Source organism: Gymnogyps californianus, chromosome 6 (genome assembly GCF_018139145.2).
Source record: "Gymnogyps californianus isolate 813 chromosome 6, ASM1813914v2, whole genome shotgun sequence".
NCBI classification, from domain to species: domain Eukaryota; kingdom Metazoa; phylum Chordata; class Aves; order Accipitriformes; family Cathartidae; genus Gymnogyps; species Gymnogyps californianus.
Window position 1 is genome coordinate 28553000 of NC_059476.1, and position 22408 is coordinate 28575407.

A 22408-nucleotide genomic window follows, 5' to 3' on the forward strand; every position below is an offset into this window, starting at 1 on the left:
TTTTTTTTAAGTGGCAAAAATAAACATGCTAAGATATCTAGATAATGAGAGAATAGAGGTGAAACTTGCCATAAACAACCCTAATTTAGCAAAAAACCTTTGTGGCTAGTGAGTGTTCTCATTGGAATATAGTACTTTGTTTGGGCTTACCTATCCATGCATGCACTCCTCTTAAATAAGCTAGTTCAGTCTGAATCTAAGACTGAAAAGAAACACCAACACCTTCTCTTAGGAAGTAAAGTAGTCGGAGAGACTTTAAGTGCCCTTCTGAAGACTTAGGTGGGATTTGACCATGCTGAGAGCATCCTGACTGTGCTGCAGCACCAGAGTGCTCAGGGTGAGCTAGTTGCCCAAACATTTTCCTTTCAGGTGTTTCTTCCTCTGCTGCTAATGCATGATCTACCTAGGCTCAAGTGTGCTTAGGTATGTGTGCAGGATGCTGTAGTCACAGCAGGGGTGGTGTAATTAGGCTGTTCTTGGCTAGCAACTGGAGTACTGCAGTTTGAAAATAAGCACTATTGAACTTATGTAGGATTCACATTTCAGAAGTATGATACAAGATCTGTATGTTCAAATATACAGTCTGTCTGTATTTCTTCTACGTGGGTTGTAGACTCCTCCTTTCCCGCTCCACATGTCTATGTTAACTAAAGGCTACAGGGAAACCCACATAATTAAAAGGCACTGAGGTCATGAGCTGGTTATGAGGCAATTTAGGTTTCTTGTGCAGGCCTGCTGGGTCGATGGAGATACAAGTCTGCTTTCGATAGGAACAATGATCTTCTCTTGTAAAACATGAAGGAGAAAAACATGATTTAGGAAAGTCTAGTGCCTCACTGAGGCTTAATTGGATTTTCAGAGATGTATATAGCATTCTGTTTCACTTCAGGATGCACGGGGTTGATCCTGTCACTACTGAAGTATTACATCTGAGATGTATCACAGTTAAAGTAGCATCCCAGTTGAAAATAACATCTGAGTAAACATTTACTCAACTGAGAAACTAAACTGTGGAAAATACTGCTTGAAAAGCTGCTCATTGTTATGAAATATGACTAGAAAAGAAGACAATTTCCTGAAATTCCATTTAGCTTCACGTCTCCATGGTTCTCAAAAATCCCACAAGGAGTATGTGCTTGGTGAGAGTGTCAGCTGGCTTTAGGGCGTGAGCGTGTGTGGGACAGCAGATTTTACTTACCTGAGCTAGGAGCTGTGCTTCTCATATCATCAATACATGTTCTTCATCAATCTCTAGAAGCTCTATTGATTACATAGGCAACTTAAGCTGTATTTTATCTATATCCTACAATGAGTGAAATACCATGAGTAACCACATCTGTGTTTTTGCACAAGACAGGTATTTATAAAAACCACTTTCCTCATTTCTCCTTCATTTTGGAATTCACTGTGAAGCTTCATTTTGGTATGAAACAAAGCTCAGAAGTTATCAAGGCCCGAGGGTTGTTTCTCTTACTCTTGTGCTCTGTTCTGTCCAGCTCCCCTCTTTTGTTGCTGAAGTACAATAAACGGTCTTTGTGTAACTTAGGACGTGGCACAAAGGCGTCTTAATGTTCCCGTTCTTAGGGAGATGCAGCGTGTGCTGCCAATAGGAGAAACTTGCATTTACATTGACTTTTTTCTTGGATTATTTTCTAATTGATAAGCCAGTCCTGTTTCATAGATGTACGGGAGCAGATCCTTTATTTCTTTATTCCAACCATTAGCCCAGCATGATTGGACAAAGTCCCTTGTACAAACTTACGAGAGGTTAAAATTAATGGTGTAAAAGACACTTATGTTTTCAGGGAATGTTATGTATCCATCAGACAAGGGAGATGGCATTTGCCAATTGCAGGAAAGTTAAATGCTAAATTTTTTAAAGTATTTTTTAGATTTTATGCCCTTAGGTGATATTTTATACTTACATTATGACAAACCTAAAACTATTTTTTAAAATTATTGATGATACAGTACTAATTAATGGAATTAGAAGGTGCTCCAAGGTTTGGTGTTGAGTCCAGGTGCAAGGCATCAGTGGAGCAGAGGGAGAGCTGCTTTGGCCCTGCTCTTCTGAGTCACAGCATCTCCAGGTGGATATTTCGGATTCTCAGGGTAGCTTTCAGCCTCATGGGGAAAAATCCTTACATGTTGGCTTTTTGGTGCAGTGGGTCTTTTTGTTTGTTTGTTTGGGGTTTTTTGTACAAGATAGATCTTCATTGTGAAACATAAACATTTTGCAAATAATATGGTTTTTTTTAAATATAGGAGAGGCTTGAGCCCCTCCTATTTATTTCATTTTATTTTTTTACTCTACAGCTTGGTATTGCTGAAAGCCTCAAGGCTTCTGGGGTCAAGTTCTTTGTAGCCAACGAACTCCCACTGTGCACTGAGCTGGGCTGCCATGAAAATAGGGGGTAGCATGGCGGCGTCTGTGTGACAGGGCTCTTCAGCGTGGGAGTGCCGTGCTGCTCCAGGGCCTCACAGCTGGGAAGCCCTGGTAGAAACTGGCTGAAACAGCTGTACAGCTGCTTGTGATGCTCATTGTTCAAGATTTTTATCACTTTTCTGCCCCAACATTGCTACTAAGATGTTAAAAAACGTGATAATGCCCTTTGAGACTAATAATTATGTCAATTTTTGCCATTTAGCAAACGTATGGCCTACTGCTACTTCCACTGGAGTTAAGTGTTTTTTAGCGTGTGTGCATCTATAAGCAAGTCAGATGCCCAGAGAAAGATGGCCTGGGACTTGAAAGAGTCATAACTTTAATTTGCATATAACTTTGTTTACACATTTTAACAACTTATTTCATCTTTTGTTAAGATATTTTAAGAGTATTGGGCAACAGCATCAGAATCGGTGAAAATTTGTTTCCTTTTTTTTTATATGGAAAGCCAATTCAGATTGTAGTAGTGTGTCTCTTATTAGAAAAAACAAAATTTTGGTCCTTTCCAAATCAAAACAAATAGCTGAAGGAAAGGAAGTGCAGGCTATCCAGAAGGTGAAATTGCATCTCAGGGTTAATTTTTCTAGTTTATCAAGGAACCAAACGAGATCAGAGCTTCAGTATTGTTATTATTGATACCCTTTCTCCTTAAATTTCTTCTATTCAAAATTTATATTCCTCCATTTCAAATTTTTTGCTCTTACCTCAATGAACAATGAGTGAAAGACTAATATGAAGCCAATAAACTCTGACTTGTTGAACAGTTTCTTGTGGGCTGAATCTCAAGCTTAACCTAGCATGTGAATCTCAACCTAATGACATGTCATGGGACACATATGCCATGATTAATTTTCTTTCAATTTTTCTGCATAAGATGCATTTATCAATCTATAGCTCAACTGCTTATATTAATATTTTCTTGAGAGTCAAATGTCACCCACCTATGACAGGCTGTGAATCATGGATCAAGATCCAATTTAATGCAGCCTGGTAAAGGAAAAAGCAGCAAGCGCTTTATAAGCAGCTGATATTATTTGAAATAGCGTTACATGGAGTGGTGATGTCCTGACTCCCCTGAATTCTAATATGCTTCTTCCTACATCTCTATGAGGTTGAAGTCCATCGATCTGTTTCTCATTTAATTAACATCTGAATTCTTCTGCAGGTGCAAGATTTGTTTTGATGTACTCCCTTGATCTTGACCCATATCGGAATAATTGAGGATCAGGTAGAATCTTTTATAAATGAGCTAATCATACATTAAAGCCTATTAGAGTCAATTTGTTTAATTCCCAGTAGAGCTAGTAAAGTCCTTATCTGTGTCAAAATCTTCACAACAAAAGTATTGGCTGTAGCAAAGAAGATAAGCTTCTCCCCGCCTTCCCCCCCTCCTGAAAGTACTTTTAAAGAATCCCCTATGCAAAAGGGGGCTGTGTGGAATTAGTTCTGAGAGCAGGTGTCAGACTTGTCAATAACTAGCTTAAATGTCAATAGTTTGGGGGTGTGGGGTTTTTTTAATCCTTTAAATGAAGCATGGTAAATGTTGATACAAGGGTTCTAATGGCAAAATGATTGTAAAAGCATCTTTGCCAATGTTTACAACTCTGTGAGCAGCAGTCCAGCAAAATTAGGGTATGTCAAATCTACAGCAGCACTGGACTCCACCTGTAACCCTGTCTTCAGAAGACATTGGACCTGCCATACACCTGCAGATCGGGTCTACAAAGTGATACTATCTTTTCTGAACTCCCTGTGTGCAGGGTGCAGTGTTAGCCTGTAGACCCACAAACTGTCTGACTTGTTTGGAACTGTTTAACACAGGAATTGGAAATGATGCTGTAAGATAGCATGCAAAATTTAAGTCTAATTTTTTTATGACATTTGTTTTGTTCTTTGAAAAAAGACACGCGAGGGAGGATTAGCATACCTGTCATCTTGACCTAACCAGTTGGGAAGTGAAGATTTATGATACAATAACTTTTTCTGAAAATTTGGAAGTACAGAGTTAATGTTCCTGGATTTAGCAAAACCATTATGGTTTACAGGGGATTCAAATTTTCACTAGAGTTGCTAGAGAAGATGTAGATTAAGTAACTACAGGATTTTATATAATTAACTGTCTCTCATGGAATTGTGCCCTCTTATCTCATGGTACTCTTGACCAGGTTAAAGGTGCAGGTCATTGAAGGGCCTGTTGCTTCTTGTTTAGCTTCAGTGTGAAATGAAGAGAAGTGCATATGAGCTCCAAAGTACAACAGGCTCTCCTTTTTCATGCTTAGTACTGAGGTTATGTGAGGCGAGGAGCAAAATGGTCACCTGCACTAGGATTGTACTTGTGCCGTGGTTTGCTTGCATCCACTGGAGCTCTTTACAGACAGGCCATAAGTTTGTTAAGTCAAGGAGTAGTCACAGGACTTCTAGAGAATGGATGGAGTAGCAAAGCCTGACAAGACACATGCAGTTTGCTGGCACTTACCACTAAATCTTCCCTAAAAGTAACTCTTGAGACAGTAGTCTTTCCAAATGTGCCCTCTACCAATCCCAGTAGTTTTCAGTGCAGTTCTAGCAAACTTGTTGTCTTTAGGATACTTAATATGAAATAAGATTTAGACTATTTACAGTTTAATTACCTGATTTTGCTACTTCCCGCCTTCAATAGTTTGGAGCTCTTAGCTAGCATCCAGTCTTAATCATGCTACATATGGTCCCTCTGGCAGTTTCAGAGCTACAAGTAGAGATGATTTCTGGTTTGTCAGGTAAGTTCTATTGATAGATATTTATACATAGTACCTAGCCATCTCTTATGTTTTAAAAGTGCCTGCACATTTAAATGGTAGTTCACCTTTTCATTTAAAGCTGTGCTTGCAATCATTCGTGGGATATGGAGAAGTAGAAATCACATGTTATGGTATGGGATTTTACACAGTAAGTAGTAAAAAAAATTGGGAGTTTTACTTTGTTGGTTTGATTTTTTTTTTTTTTTTTTTTTTTTTTTTAGTGCAATGTGAAGTAGTGATTAAAGAATGGGATACCAGTGTATATTGTTGCAAATGCAGAAGATTTAGGAATTGGTAACTGATTAACTTTTTATGCGGGAGGATGTTTTCTTCTGGAATATCCAGAACACACATAAATAATATACATAGTTGGTTGGACACAGATTTCAAGTGCAAACCTTTCTGCCAGTAACCTCGACCCATATATTAAGAACTAAATTTGTTGAGTGAGATTAGGGTCATTTAGCCTCTGCTAATTTATTTCTTGTCCATTGCTAGGCAGACGCTGCCAAGTACAGTGCGTCAGATTGCATAGTGAGAACATGATATGTTTTATCATTGTCTGCCTGCCAGATCTATTCCACATAATATTTTGGGCTGCTTTCAAACTAAAGTTCCTAAGAGAGGGAACAGAGCCTGGTGCTCTCATCTTCCTCACTGGTGACCTTTTCTGTTGCATATTTATTAAAAACATTCTTTAAATAAAACCAGAACTTTCCATCAATAGCATGCATACAACATTATTTACATTCTAATCCTCTGATAGTATTTAGCCATGGGCAAAGTTGGAATTTTATAACCTCACTTTCACCAGACAAATGAGTCTTACTGGGATGATGTAAAACACGTTGCTGTTTGTTTTAAGGTGTGAGAGATTATATGTTTTCCACTTATTGAAGTGGACAGTGAAGGAAATAAGAGGGTCACCTGGATTTAAAAGCATATGCAAGTTGCAGCAAGGCTAATTCCCAGAAAATTACTTTTATCTTTATCAAGATACGAACAAAACTAGAGCACTCGCTCACTTTGGCATTCTCTTGTTTTCCTGTATTTATTAAGCTAAAACCTGTGACTTGTGTGATGGTTTAAGAGAGAATAGATGACGCAATTTTTGAGGCAAGGACTCTTCAGGGTTCACTGCGTAATTCTTGTTTATTAGCACTGTGCTGCTATAAACCGTCCATAAAGATAGTGCCTAGTAAATACTTCTTAGCAGTGGGAGAGCAACCTTTACACAGAGAATATTTGTCACAGCTTTGATCCAGGCCTGTAGACACACCCTCCCTTTGCAGAAGAGGAGAGGGTTGCGCTACATATGCATTGCGACAGAGCCAGACTCCCTCTGTGCAGAGACTGTCACTGATCATGCAGCTCAGAGCGGTTGCTCTAATTCATGTTGAGTTTATGGAGGTCAGCCTGTGACTGAGAATCAGAGGATTTGTCCTGACATTGCACCTTTCCTGTGTTCTCAGCCAGAAGTGGAGCAGAGAAAAATTGCATCTACATTAACTGTAAAAGAATTTTCTGAAGCTGTCCTAGAGGGCACTAAATCAGCTGTGCTATTGATTTTGTAGAAAAGACAGCTGCAAAGCAGATGTAAGGACTTTAATAATCAAAATCACTAGCTTTAAGCTTGAGATCATTTAAACTATTTTGTCGTATACTCAAACAGATGAGCAAACAAGGTGAATTATCTAATGAGTGCACAACTCAAATATCTGTTTTGTGTTACTGTTGAAAGACCCGAATAGGAAGGTGGGCAGGTGAATATAGTGTGCAATTTGTTGAGTTAGCTAGGTAAAAATTTGGTCCTATCATTCTGTCCATCCCAGTTGGAGGAAATGAGAGAAGGAATGGCTCAGAATAACTATAACCCAATGTCTCAACCCCGTCACGTTACTGGTTATAAAAGCTAGGTGTAAGCGGTATTTACAAAGTAGGTCTTTAATTCCTTTCTGAATTCTGTGGTGTATCAAAACTGTGTTATTTCTTTTTACATTAACTATATTTTCAATAGCTACTTATATTTTAAATGAATAAAAATGAAAGCCCTCTTATAATATTATTTGTTGGAAGCCCCGCTTCCTTGTGTATCTTAGCATCTAGGCTTAAGGGAAATAAATGAGCCAGTTAAATACACTGGAATTTTCCAAATGTTTGTGACAGAACTGGCTTCACTTTCAGAAGACGGTGGATAATTATGACTATAACACAGACAATAATGAGGAAATTATTTCACCCTCTATCTGCTTTCAAAATGGAGACCTTTTCTCAAAATAATATTTTCCATCTGTTCTGAGATTTCACCAAGCTGCTGGATCAGGGAGACAGAAGCGAGAAGTTTGATGTCGTTGCAGTTTGATGTTCTCATTGTAATGTGAAATGTGGGGGGAGTGTATTGCGTTAGGCTGAGGAAATCAATAGAATATACAGTATACTTGGCTTGTAAGCTATAGTAGGAATAAATGTTTCTGGCTTGTCTTCTCATATGGGATATATGTTTTTAGGGGGTGAGAGAGAGCAGGACAACTATCTGAAATGTAGTTTTGCATTAAACTGCTATGTATCCATCTTCCTCTGTAGTTTGGTAGAACTTGCACAGGTACAGAAAGTACTTTTTTTGAAATCCCTTTGTTACGAGTTAAGACTTGTGTGGTTTCTTTAATACATAGAAAATATTTGGGAACTTTTAAACACTGACAGTATGGTGCAAAATATTTGGTTGTTTTTTGTGGCTTAGAGGATGGCTCTGTACTACATGGCAGGTAAGAATGTTCATGCTTGTAAAAAAGTTTAAAAATTTTCAAATAACTGTGTCTTGAAAATAGCGATTATTAACTATTAGTAGAATTAAATTCTATGTAGATAATAACTTTTGATGAGTCCTTTTAGAGAGAAAACTGTATGGAGAGGATCAGTGAAATGGATGTATCTATTAGAATTTTTATCTGAAACCCATCTTATATGGACAAAGTATCCCAGATGTCTGGATAGTCATGGCCTATATTGCATTGTGTATCAAGACTGAAATGCCAGTGTATTTAGAGAAATGTCTTCTAGCCACCCACAGCATTTCAGGCTTCTGTGACCTTATTATCATTTCTCTCTTCATGAAAGCTGGTGATGAAAGCGCACTCAATAGATCTCTTACCATTATCCAGCCTGTTTCCTGTGATCTTCTTAAAAGAGTTAGGGAGAATTCCTAGCTGGGAAATGAATCTTAGGGTTAATGCAGTCTATCTTATCTCAGATCCCACTGGGAGAATAGGCTTTCTGTTATTCAGCTGCAGGTTATCCCTTCTTTGTGCAGACAAGATGGATGGGGAGATAGAACTACTCGTTTAAAAAAAAAAAAAAAAAAAAAAAAAAAAAAAGACTGGGATAGGTTTTTGGAAGACAAGAAAAAATTTGATTCCAGTTAGGCACATGAGCAGAAAGGCTTGGGTGTAATAAATGGGACATTTTTAGAAATGATCGCTTTTTATTTAAAGTAATAGATTCAGTGAAATATGGAATCCACATTATTGAAAGTGATAAAACCATGTTGTCAGGGTCTGAATGTAAAACCAGGTTCTGCCTCATCCCCCAGTCATTACATCTGTTAGCTATCTCCTGATTAAATAAAAGCTCTCTTAGATTTAGTAACTTTGCTCTGGATATTGTGGCATCACTGTGCATGTAATGGTTTTAATAAATTTCATTTATAGAACTAAACAGAAAAGCAATCACTGGCAGAGAGGGCTCTGGCTGCAATATGTTAACTCTTTGGAAACCTATTGTCAACCAGCATACATGTTGAACCTCACCTACAGCACTACAGACAACTGCAAATAATTAATGTGGTTTTAGTTTTTGGGTGTTTTGGGTTTGTTTTTTTTTTAGTTGGAATATATAAAGTAACCCTACAGTTGATCATACACAATTCTGCTTGCTTTCCCTTTACAATTGTGGCAAGAGTAGATAATTTTTAATAAAGGTAGAATCTCTTATGGAAAGTAAGTTTACAGCAAAATATTAATCCAAGTCCTGTCCTTTTTTTCCAAAAATCCCAAAGGAAGAATCAGATGTATAAAATCTTTGAAAGATAAGAGCAATCTGAAAGGACCATGTAATAGTAGGCCTATGCTCTAGCGTTTGGACCTGACCTGGAGCTAACTGTAAGGCTATAGATTTTTCACATCTGTGTTTTAATTTATTTTCAGGTACGAAAACAAGGCTCTAGATCAAATAAACACATTTTTGGTAGTAAAAGGCAATTTTTGTGTGATCCTAGTGAATGGTTGTTAAGTCCACTTTGTGTAAATCTACAGAGGATATGGACTGTGCTAACTTTCAGCTGCTTGGCCTTAAACTCAGATGGAAACAGGACAGATGTGTAAGTCTGGAGGTTGCCAGTTCAAATTCTTCGTGTTGGCTAAAGGCTTAGTGCCACGTGTGTATGGAACAAGTTATATTATTATATATTGTGTGTGCTGCAGATAGAAGGGCTATATCCACTAGAGCAGAACCATTGTTTTAAGAGTAGCTTCATCATTTTGTGACAGCAGGAAATTGCAAGACATCAGTAACTTTTATTCATAGGTGTCATTCTGTGCTGACGCTGTATAGCAATAGCACTGGGAACAGCCCTGGGACCAGTCCCATTCTGTCTGTGTGTGTCAAAAACCCAACTATCTTACCTGATTGTGCCTTCAAAAATGTTGGAGAAGGGAAAAAACAAATTATTTAGAAATAACTTTTAAGGTATATGAAAAGAGAAAGCAACTGGAGTGTGTGTAAGAGACTTTGGTGTTCTTTCTTTTTCCTCTCAGGTTCAAGAAATGGGATCTGCACAAAAAAGATCTTCACTCTTACATCTCCTTTCTCCATGCACATTTCCTCTTTGCCTTCCTTTGTGTTGCGTTTTCAGGGAGAAGAGAATACTTATTTAAAGTAAAAGCTACCTCACAGACTTGAAAGGGTAATTTTACCCTTGAATAGTTTGATTATGTGCATGGATAATATTGATTGCTTTGGACTTGGACACAAAATCTGTACTCAGGCCAAACCCCTTTCTATGTTACCATGGAACAATAATGCAATAATGAAGCCTAAGTGCTGCATGGTACCTCCACTGGGAATGATGAAAACACTATACTTGCTTTCGTTATCACTGCTGTATTACACCTTGCTTCCACTGATGACAACAGATAATTGTGCGGCCTGCTTGCATTTAGTTAAGCTATTGGCATGTACTTGTGAGATGGTAGGCTCAAAATGACTCTGCAACAGGAGCCAGCTTCTTGGAGAGTTCTCCAGTGGGAACTGTGCTGATTGAATTATAATCTTAGGGAATGAATAATTTTTTTTCTCAAATGAAATTTGCTTCAGTGTATTTGCGGGAGGGGAGCACTGTGTTCAACAAAAAGTTACATCTCTGTTGATATTGCTCTCTTTGTACATCACTTTTGATGAAAGAGATAAAAATGACCATGAGAAATGGATGAGCCAAGTGTCTTTCCATTGACATCTGTGAGCTTTGGGTTAAACCTAAGCAACAGAGTGTGACTCAATTTTAGGGAGGGGGCTTGGGGAGGAAAAGCAACAGAAATCAGAAAACAGATATGCTTTATCCTCTCTGTGGTCAATTTTAAATTCCTTGCACCTGCTACCTTCTTAGGGCTCCCAGAATGCTAAAATACATTGCTTAACAGCTTAACTCACTTTGTGAGTTTGGAAGTCATCCTGTTATTTTTTTAAGAACAGGAGGTTAAAGTGTGTTTTACTGAGTTACACACTAGAAAATAGCATTTATTCTACTCTAATCAAGGTCAGAGTTGGAGGTGATTGCCTCATTTAATTTTGTTGCTTCAAAATTCATTATTTTTTAGAAATCCAGTATGTACAACTAAAGATCTCTTAAATAAACACTTTTCTCACTTTTTGGAAGAAGTTTCATCTTGGACTCCATAATTTTCGTGTCAGAATGAAATGAGAAAACAACGATTGATTAAGAAGAGAAAAAAAAAAATCACCTCTTTCCACAGTTCGTGTTATATTGATCAAAGGTTCATTTATCCTTCCAATGGTTTATGCCTGCTTTTAAGTCAAAGATAATTTTGCTGCTGCTTCTGTGGCAAAACAGGTCCTTTTATGGTAAATCTGACTGGAAAGCTTACCAACCTGTAAGGTTTGACTAGGAGATAAGAGTAACTAAAATAGTGCTTCATGGATTAGATACTTTGGCAAATATATGCTGTTTTCATGATTTCCGTTACTTTTCATCTTGCTTTTCCAGTTAGTTCTAAATTGAGCATTCAAGATAATTTTCAGCTTTCAGTTATTTCATGTAGGTAATACACTACAAATATGTAATGAATGCTGTACTACTGGATGGGTCTTATAGTCTAAGCGATAGTTGGTTTTGCTCTCTTCCTCTTAGTGGCAAGGAATTGGAAGCAGCAGTAAATAACCGGTGACTGCTCTGGCTTTCAGGAACCCAGGAAGAGCACCACAGGGACTTTATCACAGCTGTGAGGGACAGTCAGTAGAGTTATTTGAAGGAGAGTTTCTTTGAACAGTGGATCTCCTCTGACTCTCACTTCTGTAAGTGCCAAGCTACTGCTCGAATGCCTGGAAATTACTCCAGTGACTGCAATGGCCATAAGGGTGCAGGCTGGGGAAATGCACTTCAGAGGCTGTATTCACAGTTCTGTATTTTGTGTCTGGGTGGGTGAAAGAGCCTACTCTCTGAATTTGCGCTCGGTTGTTATCTGCGGGGCATGCACAGCTTTATAAAATGCAGGAATGAGGCCTTTAATTAACAATTTTGTAAGTATATGAATAAGCCAAAGATGCTTTCAGAAAGTGGTGGATGGAGGCATGGGGGAAAGGAATGGAAAAAGAACAGAGTGCAAGTGCAAAGATCCTGTAGCAAATCACAGCACTCTGGATGCCTAGATATGAATTGACTTGAATTCAGTCTGAAAGTGGAGAGACAGTCTTTGACCTTTTCAGCTGTTTCAAATGGAGTTGCACTGTGACAGGGGTGTCCAGAAAAGATTAGCTGTGGCAAAGAGACATGCTTTGCCTATGGGCAGGGTCAATAGGCCAGCAAAGTCAGCCCAAAGCTTGTCAAGACTGATTATGTGTCAAAAATGGCTCTTGGGTGCTATTTATTGCACCTTTTAAACAGTATTTTATGGCGTGTGTTTCTTGTGCTAATAATACAAAGAGCAACAAGGTTGATTGTGTAGTGTTTTATTCCATGATATTGCTATACTGACAAGGGTAATAAAAGCTTTGTTCAAGGATGCTAATTGTTTTGTGGGAGAAAACATCAGTGAAACAAAATCTGGTGTTTTGATGGTTTTTTTTTTCTGGATCAGCACTAAGTTAAGAAAGCAGTCATTAGCACTTTGTTTTGTTTCTTGTCCTTTTTGTGATTCCTCCTTTTCTATTCTCATGTCCTCTCTTTGTCAGTGCTGTCTAGGTACTGTAGTGTTATCTCACTTTGTCCAGGAGGACTGTTAATTTTTTGTCACTCAGGAATGGACTGAGCTGCCAGGTTCAGCTCAACAGAATAAAATTTTCTCTGTTTTTGATATTCTGACTGGGTTTGAATCTTACTAAATGCAATGAAGTAACACATTATAAAGTCATGCAATAAAACTAAACTAGCAGAGATTAAAGTTTCATCCTGAAAGTTTGAAGTCAATGCATAAACCAACCATCATATATATTTTTTTTTTTTTTTTTTAGTATCCTACATTAGGGGTCTTCCACAAAATTGTCACCACGTTGCAAAGTCTTTACAGGTTCAAAAGACTTTCTAGTGCTGAGCTGCAGGTGAATAAAAATCCCACTGCCAACAAAGAGCTGAAACCGACCATGTGCACTTGGTGAGTTGTAGCAGTTCTAGAGCTAGGGTCCTGCTGCCCTTGACTGAAATGTTTTCTTCTAAAGGCTCAATCAGATTAAGAAAGTAATATACATACTATACACTTCCCTTGTGTTTCTCTTCCACATGACAAATGGCTGTATTTATTGTGCTACTGTTTATGAAATAGAGATACTATTCTTGGAAATGAAAAAGGAGTTAGGCCATACAATATTATGTGCTAGTTTGAGCTGCCAGTAGCTCTGTATTAAGTTGTGGTGCATGTAACTTAAAAAATTCAGATCCTTTTGGTTAATGTGTTTGCAGTAGGCATATTTACTTCATTAGAATCGCTCTGACAAAAAAATTGCTAACATCTAAGTTGAATAATTATTTAAGAACAGAGGTAAACAGGCTAACCAACAGTTTCTGCTTAAAAGGATTTAGGTTTTTAGTCAATCAGAAATTGAACATGAATCAGCAATGTCATGCTGTTGTGAAGATAGGAAACAATGAACAGGGATTTATAAACAAATGTAGAATCCACATAACACATGATATAGTCTTGCCCTGCTCGGCACTGGGAAGGCATCAGCAGCGAACTATGTTCATTTGTGGCCCACCGTTTCAAGAAAATGTGGCCTGATCAGAAATCCAGAGAAGAGTGGTGGTGTAAATAAGAAACCTATTGACAAAGACTGAATTTGGAGTCCTTAGGTCTACAGAGGAACATGTTAGCAGCCTTCAGAGATGTAGAAAGGTTTCCACAAATAATTTTTTTCCATATTTGTGGTGACAGAAAATGAGGGAGTTAAAGCATCAAGGAATATCTGGGTTGAAATTTGGGAAAAGCTTTCTGAAGGTGGTGATAGTAAAGCTCTGGCCTATGAAGCCTCTGTCATTGTGAGTATTCTCCAAACAGATTACAGAAACAGTAGGAGGGACAGAGGGATGACATGAGGGACTTCACAGCTTTTTCCAACAATGAGCAGCTCTAGTACTGACTACAGAAGCACACCTGGGTCAGAATATAAGCTTAATTTGTCAAATGTAGTTGATAATTATTTTAATATTCTGTTCCCATTTATTATAGTAGACTCAAGAACTCTGAAATGACTTCCCCAGGTTTTGGGCATCTTTGAACTAAATCATGCAGTTATGAGGCACTTTGCTTTCGATGGAAGGGAGACCGTTGCTTCTACAGTTATGGCTGCTACTTGTTCACTGGAAGTTATTTACTCTTTAATTACAATACAGTTTCTATCTAGAAACCTTTTTTCTTTGATGTTATCTATTTCTGTTGTCTGTTTTATAGAGGAGTTGAAGGTAATGAAGACATTATACAATGTAAAGTAAGCCTTACTATGATACTTCACGCTGCTCATCAGATTATTCTGGTATTATTGAAGTCTGGCATCATCCATGTATTTAAGACTAATGTATGTTTTATGTGAGTGAATGTTTTATAGTCCTTAGCTACCATTTCTCCATGTCCTCATATGCCAAGGTGGCTATGCTCTTCACTTGTGTGTGTCGTCTCTGATGATGAGGGAAACTGGAAGAAGAGAATTAACATAAAAACTTGGAGTATTTACTTGGATTTTATAGAAGTGCTGAAATGAATATGAGAGTGGATTATGAAGCCTATTCTGAGAGTGTTTCCAGTGCTACTAGGAAGACCTGTGGGAAGATATTTTCATTTGCTTAGTGTGCAAGAGTGAAGGAGCAAGAAGGTAGTGCTAAGAGGGGGTAGTCTAGATCTGATCCTGTAGTTCATAAAACAAACAAAAAAGTTTTTGATCTGAAGAAATTTTTTTCTTTGTTCACGGTGGGGGTAAAGAGGAAGCTAGCACAACCCACTTCTTAATTCCCTTTCGAAGGGCTTGCAGAGAATTCAAGTGTTTTATTACTCTGTTCTGGGTGTGTCTGTGCAAAAGCTGGCTTTCTCTCCTCCTGGTTGTAAATTGTTTCCTGTGCATAATATTTATCCGAGGGCCAATTATTTAAGCTAAGTCAATGAGTTGTCATCATGTGGTCTTTTCTATTATTTGACAGAAAAAGTTTAAAGCCTTTATCCGATGAATTTAAAAAAGGAAAAAAAAGGTTTACGTGAGCTTCCACAGTCTGACTCTGAAATTCACTTTGGGTGAGTTTCCTGCTGTGGACATGCTGACTGCCTCCTGCTTCATGCTATCTCCTGCAGCCTGCTGGTTGAGCCACTCCAGCGAGCATCCAGTACTGCGAGATGACTTCAGTTAGCAGAAATAGGCTAGACATTCCAAGGTAGTGTATTGACCTTAGTAGAAACAGGGTAGGGACCAGTGACACAAGCAGATCAGATGTGTGGGCAGCACTGGTAGACTGTGGTCAGGAGACTCCTTGAAGACTATAGCTACAGATGGAAGAAAATGCTTTTGGGGGGGTTGTATCCTTTCCCTTTCACCCTGATTTCCTCGTATCCTAGGCGGTACAAGAAGGTAATGTAGTTACGTACTACCTGTGTAGTTCAGAGACAAGTTTTAAAAATCCCAGAAGCTTCCTAACCTAGATATTTAAAAATTGCCCTCTAACTTTCTGCCCAAGGAGTTGTGTTGCTTGTTTTTTGGCTTAGTAGGAATGCAGTACCCTCCTGCCAGCTCCAGCTCAGGAACTCCTGCTCCTGGGAAGTTCCTCGTGCTCCTGAGCATTGTGCATGGAGGTGTCAACATCCAGTTTGTCAGCAACTCCACCTGGTTTTAAAATAACATCAAACTTACTACATTTTCTTAATATCTCAAAACCAGCATTAGTTTCTCTCCATATAAGCACTTGGTTATTTGTGTTTAAACTCATTAACAAGACAGGTGACAGGAAGGTGATAAAGACCAATTGACTCGTGCAAGCAGGCTGCACTCATTTCTCAAGCAATTGTAACGAACATCTACATAGACTTATGCCTGATCTAGGAGTTTACAGGAGATCCGAAATGTAAGATAGCAGTAGGTCTATACATGTTTCTTTGTTCCTTGAAATTGCTTTCTCTGGCTGCTGTGAAGCTTCCAGAAAGCAGATTGTACATTGTAGAAGCTATTGCTTCTATGTTACTTACCGCACTTAGTGGCTATGGGCTCCTTAAGGAAACTTGTAAAGCTACTGCACTTACTGGCTCTGCTTCATTTCACAGCCGCTATCTGCGGGATTGTAGCTCAGAGGCTCTGTGGGGAGAAAGCTGATATCTGGCTATGCAGTGAAGAGTAGAAGAAAGCTTTAAGGAATTAGAGAAGTTCAGGGAAAAAGTCAGTGTACCCAGTACCTTCACAGATTTTTTTTTTTATTTTTTTTTTTATTCTGTTAAGTGTTTACCACTTTCTTGAACTGTCATGAGCTACAATTTGAATATTCTGAATGAACAGGACAGTTTGAAGTGCACAATCACAGCATGTAGAGAGCAGTCAGTATCAAATATCTTATACCATGATTGGTATCTCATGCTTTCTATCCAGCATTTTTGCAAATTGGCTTTTATTCAAATGAAGGATGGGAAGCCTATTTCTGGAGAAATCATGCAATAAAATGCTGCCTGGTTCCTGCATTGCTTTTACACCGTGTAATGCTTAAAGATCTTCATAGTCATGTAACTGAGTGAGGGGGATAACCAGTAATCTGTTCAGGTCTCTGAAGTATGAAACCACTATTACTTCCTTCTCTTTTTATTTAATAGCTTTAATAATAAACATCAGTATTTATTTGATAAGCCAAAACAAGAGACTGTTTGATGAAGGTTTACTCGAAACTAAAAAGTAAAAAAAAATGTAACATGCTCCTCTCAAGCAAGGACTCATTCTCGAGCAATTCATTCGCGTTCCCTTTAAAGTGTGCTCAGAATATTCCTAAAAGTGTTGATTTTCTTTTAATTATCAACAGTTAGAAAAATAACTGTTCCTGAAGCCATTTAGACCAGGATTTAAGTGAACGTGATAAGCCAGTAAAAACAGATGATGGTAACTCTTATTTCCATTTTAGAGATACAACCTGAAGAGAATGCAAGATTGATAAGCATGAAATATCTTTACATGTGAGTACAGCTTCAGTTTCTCTGTACCATATACTTTTATAACAGCTTTATATCTGTCTGAATAAGGCTAATAGCACTGGCTCTTTGGAAAACACCAGAAACTGTCAAGGAACTGTCCAGGCAAGGAACAGTAAAGCCTTTTTATCATGAGAGAAATATGGATACAAAGAACTCTTTTAACTTCTTAAATACGTACAAAAATATTGTAATAATATGGCCCACTTAATGTAAACCGATTAAAAGAACAGGAAAAAATGTAAATATATCTATCATTTATCGTACTTAAGAATGATAGAGCATTTTCAAACTTAGCTCTGATTCAGAAAACCTCTAAGCAGTGAATAAAACCTATCCTGTGATCACTTCAGTTTCAGCTGTTACACAACTTACCAAACTACTGTTCTCTTTGTGCTCCTTGAAAATTAAATTTCTGAGAAGTCATGCAATGTCTTTGACAGAAGACGAGGTGCTCTTATGCAAATACTGTGGTGCTTTACAAATACCTCTTCTGCTCCCCCACCTTTCCAAATCTGGTAAAGTTTTAGCATTGCTTTGGTAGAATATTAATTTTTCTAGGCAGTAAATTTTATTTTCTTTCTGTGAATGATGCTTGTGGTGAATCTAAATAACAGAAAGTAGAACATGGATCTAATCAGCCAATGTCATTTTTTAGTATCCGATCCAAAATTTATTAATTGCATTTATTTTTTCCTCCTTAAAAATAAAAGGCAAACACAAAGGATTGAATGTGAATCCAGATGCAAGTTCAGGGCAGAGAAGATCAATGTGAATGGCTTGAAAGGTGCTGTCAGATGCTTCTTAATGGGGGATACAGTTGTTGGAAAGATCAAACTGTAGCTGAATTTATTTGGCTTTCAATAGGGGATAGTATTTCAGATAGAAACACCTAATTGGTAGTATACAGTAAAAGTGACACAGTAAAAATGTCTGCCCTGTGTGTTAATTGCTCTGTCTGAATTAATACAGCCATATTATTTATTGGAATACAGTAATCAAACCAGCTGCTGACTGTTACAAAGGGGGGCCATTTCAATTAACAGGCATTGCTCCCAAAGGGGCAGTAAGGAGAAGTAAGCAATAGATGTATGCAGGTATTCAGGGAAGAAACTGTAAATGAGAGAGTGGCCCATTCTTGCACCTGATTGAGATGTGAAAGGACTTAGGCTTTGCGGAGAGTTTCAGTAATCTTCAGGGTGGTTTCTTGTATCCTTTGTTGCATAGTTTACTAAGATTTCTTGTTGGCAGGTGGTCCATTAGTGTTAGCAGCAGACATCTTTATTTCCTTGTGGGTAGAAGTCAAATGCAATAAAGCCTAATCAATCTTGGTTCATCCTTAGTTACTGAAATAGGAGCTCAGATTCACTCTCTGACTCTTTGAGGGTAGGGAAGTGAATTTACATCTCCTATTGCTCAGCCATGTAATGTTTGGACAGCGGTGCATGCTGCATGTCCTGGATTTGAGGTGATTCTCATTTATGTCCACATTTACGTATTGAGTGAGTGAGGCTGAGAGAGGTGGAGTAGTGTGCAGGGCCTTCCCCAAGGGCGAGAGGCTCATTTGTTCTCTATGTCTTCCCTTTCCCACTGAAAAATTCCAAAACACAAGAGAATTCTTGATCCACCTAGAAGCTGTGTTACTGGATGAATTTTCAGTCTTCTAAATAAGTTAAAAAAACAAACAAACAAAAAAAAACCCTACAGTTTTTTCGAGGCCCACACGAGGTACTCGTTGTCAATGTAACTGAAAAAAACCCCATACAAAAACTGTTGCCTCAAAGATGTGATTGTTCATAGCAACATATATGTCTATACTGTCAGAGTTTCTTCCTTCCCCTTTGTTTTATGTTCCTATAATACAGTATTTAGGAGACTGAATTGCCTTCATAGTTAGTGCTTGAGCAGTTCCTTTTTTTAATTTAAGTTTTGGTGTTTTTTTTTTTTTTTTTTACATTTCTTTAATAGGTTGATTCAGGATCTCGGGATTTTCAGGACTTTCTTGGCCTGAGTGCACTGTCCCTGAGGAACATATTTATGCAGCCTGGTGTTCTTAGTCTATATCAAATATTTTACCCAGAATATTTTTATTTGAATGAAATATCCTATGTTGTCAGTCTCTGTTTTATTGAGTTAGGGGCTTTGCATGAGGAAAAGTTAAAAGCAAATGCAAACCAAAACAATCCCAGTACACACAACAAGTTACTAATTTCCCAATCTAAAAGAAGACTGTAAAATATCATCATATAAAAGTCCAGTACAAAAGTCTAAAATCATTATATCAAGGTAGTGGTTCATAGGTTAGGTATCTTGACCAAGAGACAGATAGCTATGATGAAAAGAAGACCTCCGACCTTACAGCCTATTATGTTGCTGAAAGAAAGATGATGTTAGAGAATAGACTTCAGAGAATAGATGATGGACGTTTTGGTGGCTGAAGTTGAAATTCACCATAATTTATGGGAACTAATCATTTTGGAACTGAAAAAAATCCACAAGAATCTGTTTGCAAAGCTTCTGTTTTCTATGAAGACACTAAATCCATATGTTTGGTCTAAAATCATGTGAAAGCAGTAATCTAAATATACAAACAATTTTTGTATCTAGAGTCGGCGTCTTGATTCTTATTGCAATATTACTTTTAAACATACGTACTCTTATTTTGTTGATGTAAAATATGTTGCAATGCTATACTAGGTTCTCTCTGTTCCTTCTGCAATGGAAAGCTGGCCCAAAGCTGAGGTTTTTCGAGGCTATAGTCTTGCAATCAAATTCTTGATGTAATGAAGTCATACTAGAGTGTGGGTATGTCCATACATACGTATGTGTATGTTATCAGTATACAAAATCCTTGTACAAGACAGAATGCCTAGTGATGAGGAAGGTGGACCAAGGTTAATTTACAGAATGCCTCTTGTTGCCCTTAAGAGTAGCAGTGGTGGGAGTGTGGTGGAGGTTGATTGTTTGTTGTGTTTTTTGTTGGGGTTTTTTTGCAATTTTTCCTCATTAAAGGCTTTGCCTTAGTTCAAGAGATTAAGTATCAATCCATTTGACTCTTGTAAATCGCTTAACTCATTAGTAAAACAAGCTTTTCCAAGGAACTGTCATTTTTTTAGCTACTAAAATATTAGTAAATTTAGGCATACAAGAAACTGAAAGGGTATCATCTTTGTTAATATTTTTTTTATCCCTGTGTTTTTCCAGAGTGCTAAATGCAATAGAATTCACCGACGTTTGCATTTTCTTCTTAAAAGAAGCAAAGCTTTAATTATAAGTCAGTTAGAAGTAGAATCCTTTGGCAATACAGATTTGTTCTGAGTTCAAATATCAAATGCAGTCTGGAACAGCATGCAGTAGGCTTAAGAGCATCTTTATTGTGATGAAATTCAATTTGAACTGTTCCTTATCAGGCTTCACTTGATTGTTTTTCTGTAATTTCTTCAAACCTTGCAATCAATCAAATCAAAGGCTTAAAAAACTTAACAAAGTAGTATTTGAGTCATCAAAATAGTATCATGAATTTGGAACAGAAGAGGAGCCATTTAGAAACTTTGGGCTGGATGGATGAAATGTCCTACTCTTTCCAAAGTAGTGATTGATTGGACAAAAATGATATTGTTGGATGCAAGGCCTTGGTTTGTCAAAATAATTAAGAACTTGACTTGAAGTCAAGTGGGTCTGGTATTGGGAAACTTTGATTTGCCAATCTGTTGTTGCAGAGCTGGGGAGAAGCTGATACTTAATTCTAAAAAAAGTTTCTTCATTAAAAGGAAATGAAAAAACATCATAAAAGAAGAAAACCATCAAAAAACGTAACAAAGCAGACACATCAACATTTCACTGTGCTATCTTTGTCAGTTCCTCTTAACACTGACAGAGTCAAACAGTTTTATGATACCAGTATTTGGTGTAAGTCGAAATTTCTCCTCAAACTAATAGTAGTGCTAATGAATTCAGCATATAAAAGAATGATAGTCCTGTGGTTTTGTTATATCAGCCCTCCCAAATTCTCATTTCAATTTATCAATCTGGAAATAGTAATAATAATAAAGGCAAAATTGAGGGTGTGGTGGTTTTCTGGTTTGTTTTGTTTTTTTTAATGTTAGGCTTTTGAGTTGAGAGATTGGAGTTACATTTTCAGTTTTCTGGACAGACAGGAAGATTAAAAATAGCCTTTTAAAAAAAAAAGCTCCTATTGCAAGAGTTCTTGTAACATGACTTCAGGATCTAAGACTTCAAAGCACTTGCAGTGCTAGGTGGAAGCTTGCAAGAGGTTTGTACTACAAATTTTTTTGGGTAGAAAAAAAATTGATTTATCATATCAAATGCTGTATTCTTTAAAGATAAAGTCTTGTTTTCACGGTTTTTGTGTTGTTATCACTGGGTTCTGCTCAGCTGTCTCGTAATCTGTGACAAAACTCTACATAGCTACTATCTATTTCTCAAAAACAGGTGGCAAACTTCTTGAGGTTTCAAAATAATAATATAAATTGATCTTACTGTGTATGGAACTAAGTAGGTGTTGTGGTTTAACCCCAGCCAGCAACTAAGCACCACGCAGTCGCCCGCTCACTCCCCCCACCCAGTGGGATGGGGGAGAGAATCAGGGGAAAAAAAAAACAACTTCTGGGTTGGGATAAAGACAGTTTAATAGGACAGAAAGGAAAGAAGATAATGCTAATAATAATAAAATGACAATACTGAAATAATTTGAATATACAAAACAAGTGATGCACAATGTAATTGCTCACCACTCACTGACCGATGTCCAGTTAGTTCCCAAGCAGCAATCCACCCCCCCGCCAGCCAACTCCCCCTAGTTTATATACTGGGCATGACATCATATGGTATGGAATATTCCTTTGGTCAGTTTGAGTCAGCTGTCCTGGCTGTGTCCCCTGCCAACTTCTTGTGCCCCTCCAGCCTTCTTGCTGGCTGGGCGTGAGAAGCTGAAAAATGCTTGACTTAGTATAAACACTGCTTAGCAACAACTAAAACCATCAGTGTGTTATCAACATTATTCTCATACTAAATCCAAAACATGACACTATACCAGCTACTAGGAAGAAAATTAACTCTGTCCCAGCTGAAACCAGGATAGTAGGTGATTAGCAGAGGAAGAGAAAATCAAGCATTAAAATGTTCAGTGGCTTGAAGTACCTTGGAAACTTAGCTTTTATGGACAGACTTATGTTCTTTCTACCAATTTTCTCTTTACAAATTACCAGTATTCTGATTGCATGAAAGTGCTACAGCAG

The 22408-nt window shown here is 37.7% G+C and overlaps 1 long non-coding RNA gene across 2 annotated transcripts in view; it reads left to right on the forward strand.

Moving 5' to 3' along the window:
• Positions 1-22408, forward strand: part of LOC127017545 (uncharacterized) — a 166428-nt gene that overhangs the window by 58394 nt on the left and 85626 nt on the right. For both annotated transcript variants that reach the window (XR_007766614.1, XR_007766613.1), the window contains exon 2: positions 17084-17135. This is a non-coding gene — a long non-coding RNA (uncharacterized LOC127017545). The remainder of the gene's footprint in view (positions 1-17083; positions 17136-22408) is intronic.